Source organism: Nymphalis io, chromosome 23 (genome assembly GCF_905147045.1).
Source record: "Nymphalis io chromosome 23, ilAglIoxx1.1, whole genome shotgun sequence".
In the NCBI taxonomy this organism is placed as follows: Eukaryota; Metazoa; Arthropoda; class Insecta; order Lepidoptera; family Nymphalidae; genus Nymphalis; species Nymphalis io.
Genome location: NC_065910.1, coordinates 5,755,388 through 5,762,457, shown reverse-complemented (window position 1 = coordinate 5,762,457; position 7,070 = coordinate 5,755,388).

Here is a 7,070-nt window from a genome sequence, read left to right as displayed (position 1 = left end):
GTTGCTTGTTACACTTTCACATATTAACTCACCGATAATTATGAATTTGTGCAAACACTTTAATAATAATAGTTCGCCAAACCGATTTCGGCTACGGTGACCAATCTCAGGAGAGATTAGCTAACTGCGCAAGACATATATAATGCATAAGTGTGTGCGCAAACACAGGTGCACGCTATACTCTCTAATTCTCATAATCCGATGGGACGGCAATCCCACACGACCGGAAAGAGTTCAGGCACAGGATCAACGGCTTTACGATCTTTCCGAGGCACGGGAGTGTACAAACACTTCCAACTTCCAGACTTCGGGCTGCTTTTGAGAATTTTTGACAGAAAAACTCAATAACTTTTTATTGGCCGGACCTGGGCTTTGAACCCAGGATTCCGGGTCTTCGGCCTTCCACTAGACCAACGAGGCTGTCAACGCTAAAGGCATTTACTTTATTGGGGTTACAAAATGGACATAACGTATTTAAAAAACCCACCACACACGGGCGAAGCCGCGGTCGTATATTAGTTAAATATAAAAACTAATCTCTTAAATATATCACTTCAAATATTAAATAATTTAACGGATCGTAACAAAAACGAGGACATCAAATTAATCAATGTTTAATCAAATATAATCCAAAGATCATTAAATTTTGGTCGGTTATGAAACAAGGGTTCAAAATTTATTAATCGAATAACCAATTACAATATCCATTGACTGTAATTATTTTAAAGGCTATTATTATAGTCGTATGTATATCAGATTATCAATTAATTTTCCTTTATGTGATTTTGTAAATTTTAAATTATGTATACAAAGAGATTGATTAGAAATGTATTAGATGAGATGAGCACATGAATGACCACTGAATTTACATGTGCTTTATATTATAATTTATCTCGTGTTCGGTGGTGTGGAAAAACATCGTGAGAAAATCTGCATTTTATCTTGGATGAAAGTCTAAGTGACGCAAAGGATATTTTGACCTTGACATTTTTACTTACTTATTACTTACAATATTGTAGTTATCAACTAAAATTGACTTCAAAAGTTTTATTTCATAAATTCCCTTTGAGAATGCTATAAATTTTTAACAATTTCAGTAAACAATAAAAAGTGTTGAAAGCATTCCAAGTCGGTTATATATTCGAAAGCGAGAAGCGTTAGTTAGCACACTCAACGCTTTCGTTGAAGTGTGTTATATCTAAATAAACAAATAGCTGTCGAGTTAGTAGTACTTTTGGTTAAGCAAATCGTATGTTACACAGACAATCTAGTATTTTTGTATGAGGAGTTGTGTTGCTGTTTCAAATTTAGTCAAACTGTACTGAATTTTTATTTGCAAATGTGTGCTTATAATCTAACTCGAACAATGTAAGGAAATTTGCATGGGCGAGTTGAAACTCTGCTACATGTGTACCTGCATTAGAGTGGTGTGAATAAGCTCCAAGCCGTCTACTTAAAAGGAGGATGGGCCTTGTACCAGAAGTGGAACGCTAACATTACGTTTTGGTGCATACCAAATATCTTAACACAAAATATTATGATATTAAAAAAATACGAATTGTGTTCGCGTTTGCTCGCTTGCAATTTAAACGTATAATTTTGACAATCTTCTGGGAACGTTTTTATGAAGCAAAAACATGTTTCTCTTTTATAGGACATGGTATTATTGTTGTGTTTCCGTGGACCAAATTCGTTGGCGAGAATGTTACACACGGGGATGCAGTTTTGACACTCCCTTGAGATATTTTATTAATTCTCATGCAAAACTTTGTGCTAAATTTGAGATAAAAGTATGTATATATAGTTCATCATGATATATTTCAGTTGTACATAAAAATATAGGTTTCTTGGAAGAGATCACTGCAAGTTCCTGCTGCTGACTACCTTTACATACTTAATCATCTTACTGTTCTTCTGTTATATATTGTTTGTAAATTGTGAGCAAAAAAATCTCAACAAATAAAAAATAACAATGCAAAAAAAAAGATAAATAAATTTTAGTCCGGTAAAAACATACGTCCCTAATACCAAAACCATTCGTACCTTTTGCTGTTGAGCAAACAAGTAAATTGGTATATTACACCGACAGCACGCTACGAAACTTATGAAGAGATTGATTGAGATGACATGAGATTCTGGACTTATCGTATTATAATGACGATCCATAATAGAGATTTCCCCATTATGAGCTTGCTGGCCGAATACCATGCAAATCAGCCTTTGAACCCCGCTACGGTCAATTGCACGAAGGAAGGCAACTGGGATAAAAAAAGAAAGAAGACACAGGCAAAACTGTAATTCTAAAATTTTGACTGTAATGCTGCCTGGAAATAAAACATGCAAGCATCAAAGAAACGGACAATAAAATGTCTGTGGCGATTGAAAAGGTAAAGTCCTCTGTGTCTCTCGTCGAAGTCCTGAGCTAGCTTTACAAATACCATGCAGACGTCTTCAGCGTTATCACTTCTAAATTTAAAATTCAACTCTTTATGAGTACGAAATTAGACATACGCACAGATTCACACAAGAGTGATCTGGTTTTAAACTTTCATGAGACGTACGAAACTAAGAATCAAACAAAAAAGTCTAATCATATTATAATAATTTATATAAATAAATAAATAAAATAAATAAATATATGATAGCTCTATTACAGTTTTTTATCTTCTTGTTAGTATATGTATGGTGCGTATTACTATTTTAATGTCTGTTATTATATTTTTATTACCTTTTAATTATAAGTAATGGTTAATAATAATATATTGTATTAGATAAAAACAAAAAATGTATGCACTTTCAAATCATTACGTATGTTTTACTGGTAATAGAGCTTTGTGCAAGCTCGTCTGGGTAGGTACCACCCTCTCATCAGATATTCTACCGCAAAACAGCAGTACTTGGTATTGTTGTGTTCCGGTTTAAAGGGTGATTGAGCCAGTGTAATTACAGGCACAAGGGACATAACATCTTAGTTCCCAAGGTTGGTGGCGCATTGGTGATGTAAGCGATGGTTAACATTTCTTACAATGCCAATGTTTATGGGCGTTGGTGACCACTTACCATCAGGTGGCCCCTATGCTCGTCCACCTTCTTATTCTATAAATAAATATAAACATAGTAGAATACGTGTAACTGTACGTACTTACAATATCTTAACAATAATATTACGTTAATTCGCACAAATATACTTGGTAGTTGAGTTTTGTGCAAGCCCATCTAGATAGGTACCCATTCTGCACATATTTTACCGCCGCAGCAATGCTTAGTATTTTTGCTGCGTTCCTCTTTGAATGGTGAGTAAGCCAATGGAATATAAGAACAATGGACAAAGTATCTTAATTCTGTAATATAATGTGTTAAAGTAAGAGATGGTTAATACCTCTTACAATGCTAGTGTCTATATAAAGGCAGTGGTGATTTAACATCAGGTAGCCCACTTGCTAGTCTGCCCATTTAATAAAATATAAAAATATTCATAGATAATTTTAATAGAATCAAGCAAAATCATTGTGTAAGCACAAGAACTAAAAGTAAGCTTATAATATCAAATATCTGGCTCAGCAAAGTCAAATTAAAAGTCCGCAATTTTTTTCAAATTTCGCCACCAATAATTTGAATAGATAATTGTTTCTAAACATTACTTGAAGTTTGTATTCATTGATTTACATAATTTATTTTATTTTATTATTATATTGGACTGTATTTCTTTTGAGAGAAGAAGTAACTAATAAGTTTAGTGTAAACAGCAAAGACTTTTAACTAAAGTCTACATTATGAACCAGTTGCAGCTTTATATTCAATTTTATTCTATATCATGACGATTCGAGACCTTAGCTGAGTGCTCTTATAAGTTCCTATGAGCTTACTTAAATAAATAAAGTGCTGTTTTGAATTTATTTAAAAATTATATATATTTTTTTTTCAAATTATACACACAGTCATCTGTTTCCAAGGTAGGCAACTTATTACCTGAGTAGGTAACAGCCTACTGATATAAATATTTACATACATATTACATTACATATTTTTATAAATGTATAAATACACATTCATTTACATGTATAATACACCAATACTCGGGGCGGGAATTGAACCCGCAGACCTGGAGCGGAATGCAATGCCACCGCTGCACTAATGTACCAATAATAATGTCTTTCTTTAATATCTTTTTTTATCAACATTCAAAAAAAAGTATATAGAAATGTATATATATATACATTTCATCTGGCGATCAGTGTACAGTAAAGCAAGAAAATATTAAAGGTGCACGTCGGAACAATACATGCTTTTAGTATGTAATGGCCTTTTAATGTTCTTGTATGTTTTATCTGTCTAAAAATATATTCTTAGATGAGTATCAAAATAGAGTGCTTTGATAGATTGTGCTAGAAAACCCTCGGTTTCGTAGAACCCTTTGTTCCGATGCAAAGAAAAAGTATTTCATGCGATCGTGCTATTTTATACGCTATCAAAATATTTTTTTTACAAAAGTCTGATCAGACTCGTAAATAGAAATGCCCTTTTATTATACACTGAACTGTGACAGAAGTCATATTTAATGTACGTATTGACGTAGTAGGTACTATAACTTTAATATTGCATACATTGGCCAGTCGTTTAACCACATCATGTTCAGTCATGGACACAGGATAGCCTTAACAGCCGGCCTGAGTTTGAAACTACTGGTGGTAGAGTTTCTGCAAGCTCGTCTGGGTAAGTACCACCCACTCATCAGATACTGTACCGCAAAACAGCAGTACTTGGTATTGCTGTGTTCCAGTTCGATGGGTGAGTGAGCCAGTTTAGTTACAGGTACAAGAGACATAACATATTAGGTTTTAAGGTTGGTGGCGCATTGGTGATGTTAGCGATGGTTAACATTTCTTACAATGCCAATGTCTATGGGCGTTGGTGACCACTTACCATCAGGTAGCCCATATGCTCGTCCGCCTTCCTATTCAATAATAAAAAAGAAACGACTCTAGTTCATAAGCTCTTACAGAATACAACTGTGATTCTTCTGGAATACCTTGTCCTTACCTTGCCCTTTTCAACCGAACTAATAACTCTTCGCACTCTTTTAAACTGTATTTGTGTCAATAATATTTGCTAATTCCATTAATTAATTAAGATCTAAAGGTTTTCAAGATGTAGTATGCGCAAGCGATCCCGTAGCGGTCCTCGTTAAGACAGAAAGGTACCGCTGATTTTTTAGTGGATATTCCGATGTTCGGGGCGCACTCGGCACCTTGGGGAAACACGTAATACAGCGTTTAAAAAAACCTCGACTCATAAAGCCTGAACTCTTTTTGGTCGTGTCGTATTTATTATCATATTATAAGTAAGTGTATATAGAGTGCATTTTTGTTTGCGCATATATGCATTGTTATATTATGCCTTATGCGTCGGGAATTTTAGAAATATATAACGGTTTATATACGTTCTATTCCAATCCAACTATGACTATTCTATATTTATTCGGTTCGGAACCGAACCAATGTAATGTAAGTATATACTGTTATGCCAAAATCAAACTAAATTGTTATTTTTTATGCTAATAGTCGATCTATTACATCGATCAGTAATAATATTAAATGAAATAATAGAAAAACGGATAAACGGCAACGATCACGCTTAGATTCGTCTCTGCTGTACAAATATTCTTCGGATATTTTGTTTGAAGAGAAGATTTTAAAGCTTATTGCACCACGCTGCTCTAATACGGGTTGGTGGAATACACATGTGGCAGAATTTCAGTGAACGAAATGAAATTTGAAATTAGACACAGGCAGGTTTCATCGCGATGTTTTTCTTCACCGCAAGCGCGAGATGAATTATCACCACAAATAAGGCACATGAAAATTCAATGGTGCTTGCCTGGGTTTGAACCCACGATCATCGTTTAAGCTACACGCGTTCTGACCACTGGGCCATTTGTCTTTTTTACGTGAATATGATATCGTTAATTAAATTATTTAGATGAATGTAGTTCTCTAATCCATCGATACAAGTATCAAGAGAAGTAATGATTTGTAAATGCAATTAAAAAGAATATGTCCATTTGTGAACCTAACAGAGCGGAAGATTGTGATCGTCTCGATACATCCGAATCGCGCTTCAGTAATTATTGTTTAAGGTCTAGCTATTTCGGAATAATATAAACATACTGATTTTTATTTACTATACTACTATGTACATGCTTAAAGCTTTAATGTAAATAAATTATATGAGTAAAAAATGTATATATTTATTATTATTGTTTAAATAAATGTAGATAGTTATCACCATGTCCTAGTTTAGTCTACTAGTTTTCTAAGCCACAGATATCCTTTTAAAATCACTAATGCATTCAAATGAGGTCGCACAGAATGAAGTTCATTCCTTTGGTATTACACGGATGTCCTTTAAAAATGATTTTCTCATTATACAATATGGAGTTTTATTGTTTTTATTAGTTGCTGCTTTATTGACTGCTGTTTGTTAAAAGAAGCACGCTTTTTTAAGAATAATTTCGCTAGGAACTTAAAATTTTTAAAGCAGGTGCTTGGAGAAAAGATACCTGCATAGAAAAAAAGTAGTCTCTTTTCGTATACACAATCTTTCTTTTTGGAAAAGAAAAGTTAGTAGGACAAATAAATCAAAATGTTTTATAATTCATCTCGTGCTCGTTTCTAGCTTACGTTACTATTCAAATTACGGTTGAAACCGAAAACTCTGATCTCTGTTATTTTCATTCTAATGCTATAATATAGAAAACACAATAACAAATTATAATTACAACAAAAAATCATTAAGTTGCAATTAGTTCGCATTCGAATTTTATGATTTCTTACATTATATCAATTTCCTTCATATAAAATATCGTTCTTGGATCAAAATTTGTAAATGTTAGGATTTGGATTTAGCTGTCAAAGTATAAAATTATTTAATAGCTCCATTAAATTGCCCCATACAAATATGGTCATACATTTTGTAGTTAACGAACGGTTTTTATCCAGACTAACCCTTAACAATGTCCGTGGTGTTACGTTTAATAGCCTATTTATTTCCAATAGATTCTTCCAACAAAC